The 12237-nt window shown below is 36.4% G+C and overlaps 1 protein-coding gene across 1 annotated transcript in view; it reads right to left on the reverse strand.

Annotated features, from left to right (window-relative positions):
- The window catches only part of gpc6a (glypican 6a), a 166538-nt gene that overhangs the window by 62804 nt on the left and 91497 nt on the right, over positions 1-12237 (reverse strand). The window lies entirely within an intron of this gene.

Consider the following 12237-nt stretch of genomic DNA (forward strand, 5'->3'; position numbering starts at 1 on the left):
TACACAAAAAACAGATAATATGATATTAGTTGTAATTATATAATATAATATGTTTGTTAATACTTACTGTAAATTGGTAACCCTGTCCATAATTCATAACAGTGAATAGTACAGTTGTTATATAGTGATTCAAGGAGTAAGTAGAGAGAATCAATATAATACTGTACACATTGTATATGTCATAATAATCACTGCTGATTTGAACTTTGTTCATTGTAATAACAGATAGTTGGATGAAGGAAAATAGAAACAGGGATGGACAGGCAGCACAAAGCAAAGTGATATAAATACAGCTGAAGATTAAAGTGAGAAAAGACTGAGAAAAGAAAACCCATCAGTGCACTTTTGTAGCACCATGGCAACATCTGAAGCTGTGCTATGAAACATCCAGCATCAGTCTTCTATCCAGTCTGTTTTTATCACTGCCGTTTGTCTTTGATTTTGGTGACCAGACCACCTGTGTGTTCATACATGTAGGTGTGCGAGAAGAAAAACGCAAGAGGAAAACAAGAGAGAGGAAGAGAGACATGTACACCATTAGTGTATTTGCTTCCACTGTTGCTTGACAGCCGGCAACAAGGATCAAATGAACCATCTTTGACGTTTGCAATCTGCCACTGACATCACGCGATGTCTTGTAAGAAGGCCATTAAACTGGGCTGCTAGTTGTCAATTGCATTGCTCCATGTCATCTGCTGGTATGTGTTCTTGTAAACTGTTCATATCACTCTGGGATTGTGGTTAACATATGGGAATTGTTCACAAACAAGGTTCATCTGATTGAACACATTTCACAGCTGACATGATTGAAAACCATTATGTTAGGCTTCTGTGGAATTATGTCGTAAACAGGTCAAATAATCTGATGTTTGTAATGAATTTGCTGGTAAGAAAATATTACTTTGGGATTCAATAAGATTAAATTAATCGCTAAAAGGTGACTCTACATGTGTTTGCACCAAGAGTTACTTGAAAGTAATTTAAAATTAATAGAAAATGGCTTGGATGAAATAAATACTGGAAAGCCATGCAAATGGCCAATGACAATTCAGTTTGTATAAAATCCAAACCACCTTGTGGGAGAAAAAAAAAGTAATTATGGTACTATGTTGTAGGTGTCTGCTGTCAACTTGATGGACCTTTCACTATCATTTGACTTTATGTAGGACATAAACTTGTGTTAATTTTTTACATTTTCTGATTCACAATCAGTTCAGGAGGGAGTACAGAAAAAGATAAAAAGAAAAAGAAGAACAAAAAGAGAAAGAACAGGCTGTAGAGAAAGCCAATGACACTGCCAAAGATACTAGGAAACAAACACCAATGAAACAGAGAGACACATACAGATGAAACAGACGGCGAGGAAACCGGACAAGCCACTAGCAGACAAACAGAAGGACTGGGCAGGTGCTATCACCACATTTTGACAGAGAAACAGAACAAAGTACATGCCAATCACAGTATTTGCTTTGGAGATAACAGCTTCTTATTTACCAAGATTTTTTTTATTGTGAATATACTGTACGCTTGTTGATTTGAATGATTTCTACAATGATGTAGAACGTATATGTAATATTTTGCTTGCAATTCATAAAAGCAACACCAAATTAAGGTTTGCATTGACTGACTTGCTCACACAGCTTGTACAGCATTTAGCTTTCTCCAGTGGCAGCCCACATACAGGTACAACCTTTAGATCTCATTCTGTGCCTTTAATATACTTTCTGTAATGACAAAATCAGTATTATACATATAAATCCATGAGTCAAATCTGACATGCAATTCATGAGACAAGGAGGCTTACCCATGCATCCCCAGCAATCCCTCTCCCTCTATTTCGTCAATGAGTCAAATTCCACAGATTAAATATAACATTTTCCCATCAAGCTATTTGGATCATTTTATTTCACAAGCTAATTTGCATATACATATATTTACTATAGTGGCAGAGGAAAAAAGAGGGAGTGCTTGTCTCTTTTGTTTTCTCTGTTGGCTCAGTCCAGCCCAGCCACTGTACCTGAGCAAGGACATTAAATCAAGTTTATACCACAGTCGTAAAACAAAAACTAGCTGACAGGATGACTTTGGAATATACTCACTTAATAAATTCACTGTGCCACTGCTATGATATAAATAATAGCAGCATCAGAGAGGACCCTAATGAAAACAGTATACTTAATCATTTAACATCAGCATACCATTGCAATGCCAATTATATATAATTTAATACCATAACACTTCTTCTTACAACTTGCACAATAAAGTACAATATTCATTCATGGAAATATTAAATAATTTAAAAAAATACTGGGATTAATCTGTTTCAGTCAATTCAATTAAACTTGGCCCAGTTTCTTGACACCCTATTTAAGAAATACGGAGAAAACTGGGAGAATTTTCTTAACTGAAGACCTGCTCCAACTGCACTCTTCTTATATTCACTGTGACTTTTAGAAATATATTTCATATTGCAAACAGTAAAAGTATTTTACGCTGCCCCTGAGCTTTGTGAGCCTTTGGTAATATTTGCATTAAAATGGTGCCTACTAGCACAATTATTTTACAGGGATTTTTAAATCATTGCAGTTACTGTGCCCAGCAGTCGCTGTGTGCCCTGGATGAAGGGTAATCTGATAATCTTGTTAGCACTTATTTACAGTTGAGTGGATGGGATATTTCACAGCAGGCTGAGGGAAGGACTAGGGAGAGAGATGCCTCAGATCCAGAGTGAGATTAACGCACTAATCTACTCATCTGATGTTTTAAGTGCTATGATAACACTGTGTGGAGTGCATGTGTTTGTATATGTGTGTTTGTGTGTGTGTGTTTTGTAGAGAAATACTCCAATGAGAGTGGTGTGAGGCGTAAACAGTGGCCTACTCATTAGCCTACTGCTTTAAAAGATCAGTTTGAAGATGTGGCCAGCTGTTAAGACAGATTCCTGAAATGAGAATTGACTTTATTGAGGATTAAAAATGTAAGATTATAAATGCACAGAGCAATAATATAGCAAGGCAAGTCTAATTTCATTCCGTAAAGGCCCACAGTCAGGGGCCATTACACTAACCTGAATTCAGCATCAGCAATAAGACATATTCCAGATAACTTGGAATACAAATCATTATAATAAAAAAAAGACAAGGCTCACTATTATAATGAGAGATAACTCCAAAGGAGACTCTTAGAAGACATCACCTTGTCTATCCGACAGGGTGTTGTCATGCACATATGGCGTGAACTCCCTTTAGGGGTAACAGAGTGGGGAAAGCACAGACGATGGAAATTGCTTTGTGCCACCAAGTAATGAAGTTGTGAGAAATGACAATGACTTTGCAAGCTACCGAGGCCAATCAAGGGGAACACTAGTGGGACAGTGAGATTGTCGCCAAAAAATTGTCTCAATAGTTCTGTCATAATTATTGTGACAGGTTGCTTTGCTTCACACTGATTGGACATGGATGTAAGACTGCATTGCTGCCCCAGTGTCCCCACTCAATTCCACAGCCATTAGCGTCAATGGCAATATGAGTGATCTGTCACTGTGCAAATCAGACGACCATCTGCTACCAAGAGAAACATGTGCCTGGCCGCACAAAACGCCTGTGTGAAAACTTCCCTTCAGGTTTTGTTTTTTTCTTAACTAAAGGTTTACATGTTGCTATAAAAATCTGAAGAGGAAATACAAAGAAGTATTAAACATCAGCTGGAAAATGCTCACCGAAGGTAACAGTAAATCTTCTTCAAACACTAGGATGACAAGTGAGCTAATGCTCCTTTAATCATACTGTCAGATTTAAAAAAAAAAAAAAAAAAACCTGAAAAAGAGAAGCAAACAGGAGTGAAGATAAGACGCTTACTCTACGAGATAGAAATAATGCAAATGTACTGTTACATTTAAAAACCTACTTTCATAAGAAACATTTATAATGCAGTACAATATGTATCATAGCATGTCTGCATTTGCTTTATGTAGTGATGTACGTTTTCAAGAAACTGCTCATAAAGCACGACTGCTGCTTATCACAAAAGATGAATAACTCTCAGAGGCTTTGTACTAATATTTTGACACTTAAGTGCACTTAAGTACAAGGTAATATCTCCTTTTGTTAGACTATAATACTGCTTTTCAGAGCATAATATTTGTATTTGTGCATTAATAAATTACATTTACCTGACAGTTGCAGTTACTGGTAAGAATTAAATTTTATTTGCACATGTGATGAGCTTATAAAATTGGATGGGTTCTTACAGGTAAGGACATCAATGTTATTATCTCAAGCTCAAACCCAATTACGTCAGATAGACAGCTTATTGGTCTGAAGGAATATCTTGCTGGCTCCTGTGAAACAATATGTCAGTTTAGTGAAGACCATATTTATATGAGGCTGAAACCAAATCAAGCCTAAAGGGGGCATCTGGTAGTTGTTGCACTTCTGGTTAATGCATATGCATCTTTGTTGCATATGCGGATAAATAATCTAAAAAAATAAGCCCAAAACAAATATTGAGCATTTAGCATATTTATCTTTACCAAAGCAAAAAACATGATTAAACTATTGAAATTCTCTTGGAATGAAAAGAGATGTAGTTTCTGTGCTACACCATAACACTTATTAATGTTAACAGACTAATTAAAACACAGATGTTTGAGGTCTAATAGTATAAAATGTTTAAAATTAAAGTGCTTGTGGTGCTTGCAAAAAAATGTACTAAATGTCAATAAATGTATTGAAATTTTGGTAACACTTTCTATGATGCCCATGTCTATAATGCATTATAAACGTACTTTTAATGCATATAATCTGCTTATAACACTGTATAATTATAGTTATAAGCACTCATAAATATTCATAATGCTTTATAATAATAATCACAACACATTATAAAGCATTTTATAATGACTAAGTAGTCAAGTATCATAAATACTTCATAATTGCATAACATTTTTTGCAAGGATCATAGTGTATTATAATTCTCATAATTGTAATACATATATTATAATGCATTATAATCACTGTTACAATGCATTATAATGTGATTATCGGCCAGGAAAGAAAAGCTAAGAAACCTTTGAGTACACCCTCATTACTGATGATGTGATACATACACAAGTATTTTGTTGTAACTTCCTTTTTAGTATAAGCTTCAAAAATGAATCTAACTTCAATATGTAAATGAAAGCATATAATTTGTTTAAAAAAATATGTAATATAACTCTTCAAACATTGCCTTGGGACACTGAGCTCTTGGAAAAACAGGCTGGTCAAAGAGAAAAGGAAGAAAACAAAAGGGGGTTTGGGAACATGTGAACAATTTTTGTAATGAAGAAGCTCTATTGTGATGCCTTGCAAAGATTGTCCTATCCAGAAAAGCGCAGTGTCTTTTAACCATGAAGGTGATCTTGCTTTAACCAAATAGTTTTAGCTGCCTAAACATAGCCACACCTTAATCACAGAGGTGTCAGAGCAGAAAATGCTCATATGGGTCCTTGTGGAAGGTGCTGAAATACCCTATTTTGTAGGGTTTTTCCCCTAAAAATTAGTTTTTAAACATTAACACAGATACAACACATTATATTTTAATATTTCTTGTGTATCCCAGTAATATATGCTGTGGTTTCCAAGTAAAAAATTGAAGTGTTGATTGAGATGTGTTGTCCACCAAGGCATATTTAAAAAAACACACAATAGACTGTTCTTCAGGTATTTGGAAACCAGCCAGCACTGTGTCTCAGTCCAGCTGAAGCATTACACTTGTGTATTTCTTGGTGATACACAGGTCGCTAGAACAGTGTCACAAATATCCACACAAATAGATGGAGATCCTTAAAAACATTTGCTTTTGCAAACCACAAACATGCCAGTTCACAAACACATTAAGAGACTGAGAGGGTAGTTAAGATAAGTAAATGCGTAAACTAAACATGAATAGTAATTCTTCAGTACAAACAGTTGCACACTGTGCACAATGTGACTCTGTATGCACTAAGGTTGTCATTGATAATAAAACACGGTCTGTAGCATTTCATACTCTCACTAATCACCTCTCCTTTCTGTGCTTCTCCGCGAACTTTAGAGTCCCCGTCTACTCAGCATGTTAAATTTAAGACGGAACCAGAGACAATTCCACAGAGGCTGCACTAAAATCAGTTGCTGTCATATCAGTGAATGTCTGAGACTGACAGAATAATCCACATGTGAGCAGCTGTGCCTCTATGAAGCAACACAGTGGTACTTGGCGGGCCCCTGTGACCCGCACGAGTCAGCTCAAGTGTCTGTCTTTGGTGAGGCATGGCGTTGCCCGTTGATTTACCCTGACATGCACCATGTTATGTGGCATGTCTGGAGCAGCAGTTGGGACTGTTTCTTTAATTTACCAGGACAAGTGCAAACATGTTAAAAGCTATGCCCATGCTACTCAATAACTAAGCACAGCATACCATGAGCTATTCACCATCTCTAGTGTGTACAAGACCTGCATACTCTATATTGTTATCCATCTGCCATGGTGCCTCCTGGATTGAAGTGCAGCACTCACTCTGTGTCCATCTGACTCTGAAGGTCTGCAGCCCAGCCCGAATGTCAGAGGCAAACAGGTCTCTTGTGGCTGCCAAGAAACCTCTGGACAACGTCACAACATTGGTGCTGACAACCTCCTTTAAGTGCATGTTAAATAAAGATGTGGTGCCACAGACTTTAAATCAAGGTGCAAAAATGCAGTCATTAGATGTCATGTGGGTTGGTACAGTCAGTTTATGTGACAAATAGATGAATAAGGGTTCTTTTTCTTGAACATGTAAAAAATTGATGAATATTTTATTAATTTTTTTTGTCAAATTTCCATCCTTTTGTGTTTTGTTCTAGATATCCTCCTACTCAGTATCTGGCTGACTGAGTATGTACAGTGCCTTTTAGACTTTTCAGTATAAAATGGAATAGAGCATATACTGTAGGGAGAAGTATTAACTTTATTTCTTTATTATCCTTTCATATCATGTCCTTGTATTTCAGACCACAGGCTGTCTCATTTTTTCCAACATTCTGCAGTTCACCAAAGATCAAAATCTTTTAATTAAAAAGGACATCTTTGGTGCAGCACATTTCCCGATGACGTGCCAACCTTTTTGAGCCAGTTGCCATCTGCCGTCACAGCACTGTGGCTGAGGCCTTATCCCCAGCAAGCTGTGTGAGCTGTGAGCCAGCGAGAGAGAAGGAGAGAGAGACACACAGTAAGAGAGAGAGAGAGTCGGAGAGAGAGTGAGATACAAGTTTGTCTGACGCATCTGTAGAAGTGGGCCTCAGCTGAGAAACATTGATGAACCATACTCTCTTATGGAGGAGGTCACTTAATCTGTCCTAAGCAGGATCTGCTGTCAAATTGTCCTTGTCCATGATCTGGTTGTGTAACATAATAATCACAGATATGATGATGCAGATACAGATATGGAAATGCTACGAGACCATCAAGAGGACACTGTACATTTCACCTCTTACAGTATATTAAAAGTATATTTAATGTGAACATTTTATCTCTGTGTCTCTTAAACTAATATTGGAGTTTCTTGAATCAGTAGTAGAATTTATAGGCACCTCCTTTGGTGTGATTTATTCATACAAACCTATTGTGCATTTTGTAATTTTCTTCATTAAAAAAAACCCATTTTGCTTAATTATAATTCATAACAATCCAATGGAAACTATTTTTTGATATTGTGCTTTACTCTACTGATTGTTCCAGCTAAATGGCTACAGTTTACTGTGACATGATGACTAGGAATCTAACAGCTAAGAGCTACAAGCTGTAAATTATAGGGTGACTGTGCTAATTAAACTTTTTCAAACCTTTCTCATTATTACTCTGCAACCCGCTACTGGCATTACAGTGCTTGTCATTTAGTATTTTAGTAAAATTCAACAGTAATACTTAGTGAAGCTAATTTTGTTTGTTGTTGTTTGGCAAGTGTTAAGTATTCGCAAAAAGTCAGTATGCAGAATAAAAACGCTCAAGTATTGAAAGTGCTGTTGATGGATGTATTGACCTACAATTCATTGCACATAGAAAATATAGGAGCTTCTCACAGCTGTAGAAATACTTTATTCTAAAATTACAGGTGGTGGGACAAAAAAAAAGTTCTACATCTTCAGAAAAAAACATTTTGCTTTGTCTTAGTGAAGTTTAACTGAAAGGGATATTCAAAGTTGCAGTTCGACTGATGTCTGCCTACGCACCAGCTGTATCATATCCTGTTACAAGGTAAGTATGTAGATTTTTATTGATATACAAACTGCAAAGACAGTATACTATGACAATTAGTACATATTGTGTGTAATTGGTGATGGAATTATGACAGCTAGTGATTAAAACAATAATAATGTTTGCAGCAACTTGCTCTGAGGCAGAATGGCACAATAAAAGTAAAGAAATATAAGAACATGTTACTGTATTCTACTTAAGTGAAAATTAATGTTGCATTCAATTATGTTTGTTTATAGTTAATTTCAAAAAGGGGCACACAGTAGTGTGTTACCTATTTATAGTGATGTTACCATCACTTAAGTCTCATTATTTTTTGTAAATTTAAATTACTGACTCAGAAGGACACTGTTGTCTAAGCTTGTATTGTTTAGTGGTGAACATACTTAACTGTTTTGCCTTGACAGTGCGTGGGCTAAAATGGTACATGGCAGTGACAAGTAGGCTAGAAAAAAAAGACACCAAAGAAAAACTATGGAAACCACATGAAACTGATTCTGATATTTCTGACATGTCAGCAAAGACTCTGTGAACTGGCAGAGCATTAATCTAAGGTAAATGTTGTGTAAAGATTAGAAACTGCCTTGGAGCTTAATGTTAAATTATCTGACAGTTCGTGGTAGAAAATGAGTGTATAATAAGATCAACATGACAGTATAAGCCATCAGGAAAAACAAATCCCTCGGTACAAAATACCCTACTTCCTTCCAACGTCATGACTAAATATTCACCATGCGCTATGCCAGCTTCCCGTGCTTATGCAGAGCGAGTGATAAGTGCTCTAAATGCCATAACTTTAAACCGTTCAAAAGGTCCAAATCCCTGCAATCTTCTCTGAGCAGGTCTTAATGTGGATGGACTGTGTTTTAAGTACTCCTAGGATAAAACTCTTAATGGTCATCATAAACTGTAATCCAGAGAGATTCTGCTCTTAATCCAGGATCGAGCTCCAGGAAACTGCCCAGTACAAGTCAAGTGCAATCCCATTTTATGGAGCGATATCTCTCCTGTTCTGACTTCACTGCATACAGAATTCTCCGTTAGCAGTAATTATGTATTGCTCATCATCGTCACTGCATCATCCTGTGTAAAAGTAACATGGAAAATTGAACAGACAGATGGTTGAAGCAGCCATTTCATATGAAAGACATGTTATGTCATTTTAAAACCTAGGGTTTTGTAAATTACACGACTGATTTGGTTAGTGGAATTACAGCCTTAACAGTGGCTAGTTGGAGACACCAGGGGCCATATACAATATGCAACACTTCACACAAATTTTGTACTAAAGGCCTGTGGCAGAGACAAGATAATTTTTTCCACAGACTTATACAATGTTTCACTTAGACCAGCAGGCATTTTCTCATTTTAAACTCTAAAGTATGTGCAAATGAAAATGGTGCACGTCCATAACCCCCCGAACCCCCGCAATTAGCAAATGAGTGTTATACAAAAGTGGGTCTTTATGCAGTCACAGTGACACAGGAAGAAGAGAAGCTGATAATTTGAAATAATGTACTACAAAGGTGTGTTGACTATGCGTGACCAATAAGATTAATTGGTTTTAAACTGTCAAACTGCCAAAGTACTCATTCATGCTAAACTCTCTCATTTGTGTCCCCACAAATGGTCAAACAGAACAATATGCAGGAGTGACAATGATTTCAACATCGGCATTCATTTTAGACCCTAATTTTCAGTGGTGGTAAATAACAGTTTTGAAGTGCTTGTGCTACTATTTGTACTTACTTGATACTTGATACTTCCGCCCCACTACATTCTTGAGGTAAATACTGTACTTCTTACTCCACTTGTTTATTTTTTATTAATTTTTTAAATTCATGCAGGCTTGAAAATGTCCTGCTGCTATTAATAAAGGTTTGAACGCCAACCTACGAATTTGTTACCTAGTGATAATCAAGTAACATCTGGGAACAGTTTCCTACCTCCTCCTGTTTTAACTCCTTGACTTCATCACTCCCTTTGTCATTGTAAACTGTCCTGCTGTAGTGTCTGAATGCAAAACTGCCTTAACCATTGATTACAACTATACTGTATTTGGATACTGTCTGATCACTACCTTTCAGCCCACTATGTAAATGTGCTACCCTGTCATTGTTCTTGGTTAGCTTACTTTCTCAGTCTTAGTCTACACAACACTGTATAATTCTTAAAATGCTTTTTTCGTGTGAAAATTACTGGCATACACACGTTTCCATGTTGTTTTTGTAAAGACTTCTGCCCACAGAGAAACACCAGGAAAACAGAGAAACAGCTAAATTTCTTCAGTGTCTTGTTTTCAGCAGGCAAGTTGGCATGATAAAATCATTATTTTGATTTTATCACATTGTGATGTCGTTGTGATGTAGTCTGGCAAAATCATCATAAATACAGGTTAATGACAACAGCTTTGTGTGTTTGGCTATCTTGACATTTAAATATTTTGATATATTGCATATTATATAGTGCTCACTGATTTGTAGTGTGTGACAGCTGTATTTGTATTTTAAAATGGTCAACCACAGAGAAAGTTAAAGGCAATTTAAGGTTCACTGCCATTTTAATTCTGGTTGAAGGGCTGAAACAGAGCGAAAAAGATGCATTTAGAAATGTAACTGGCTTAGTGTGAATGTGTTCTTAGACCCACTCTCTCTGTAATCTTACTTTATACTGGTACAGCATTAAAACACTCTACTATAGCAAACTTCTGAACAGGATGATTTCTTTAACATATAGTTTGTTACTGCTTACTTTTTAAATATAAATTTTCAGCTAAAAAATATAAGTTTACACAATATGATTCATTTTTATGGTGCAAATTACCCCAAATTACACACATTAGGTAAAATTAACAACGCTGGAAGGTCCGAAGGTCTCAACCCAGTTGTTAAAATAGAAATTTTAACAACTGGGCAAACTCCTTCTGCTGTGCCAGCCTCCACTGTTTTTTGACCACTGTTTGCTCATGAGTGATCGTCTAATATAACATAAAGTGCTGAATGGCCAAACACAGCAAAACACTGATTTCTAACGATTTACTTCTTGCAACACTAACACACACCACTGAATCATTCTACCATAAAGCCTATAAATTCTCATCACTTGTGGATATGAAATAGAGCAGAAAGTGCCATGTATAATATTGTGCTTACACTTAAGAAGTGAACAATTTGTATATACTCTAACACTGCATTGTAAGGAGATGCAAGTGGCTGTATGTCACTGAAAGCAGCAAGTACCGAAGGTGATTCCTAGGTCAAGGTGATTTGTCATGCCAAGCAACTTTTCACCTCGAGTTCTATGGTTGCTCACTAGGCTGACAGCCTTCAGCAGTGCCACAGTGTTTCCTGGCTCTTCTTCATAATTGATGAGGAAGCAGGGAATATGGGATTTGATCCAGAGTGAGGACGCCTTTTAGGCCCAGGACAGATGTATAGAGGCAATCATTTAAACTCTTCATCGAGAATGGCTATGCCACTAAGGACTGGTGAAAGCTAGCTCAGTGGTAAGCTAAAAGACAATGATAAACAATTTAAGATGAGTGACTCTTCAGAGATGATACATGGCAGCAAAGTACGGCAGGGAGGATAAAACACTTTAATATGTACATACCATTATGATGCAAAATCCCATATTCCTCCATAATGAAGTTAGTACACAGGATACAGGAGGAGGGTGATAATATATCAGACTGATGATTCAGTTTCAGACATACCAGTCCATGTTTATTAAAAGCTGGCAATGCTTTGGTATGTGATCTAATTAAGAAGATTTGTTGAGGCAGATTATTAAATTGAATGTAGCATTTCATTGTGTGTAAAGATAACATGGCTTTTTAAATGTATTTTATTTCAAGTCATGTATGATTGACACATAATTTGGTAAGTTTGTGGATATTGCAAAAACAAACAAAAATAACATTATTATAAAAACATTCATCCTTCTGAATACATAGTTTACATGATTAACACTTGCCATAATCAG

Source organism: Thunnus thynnus, chromosome 1 (genome assembly GCF_963924715.1).
Source record: "Thunnus thynnus chromosome 1, fThuThy2.1, whole genome shotgun sequence".
Taxonomy (NCBI): domain Eukaryota; kingdom Metazoa; phylum Chordata; class Actinopteri; order Scombriformes; family Scombridae; genus Thunnus; species Thunnus thynnus.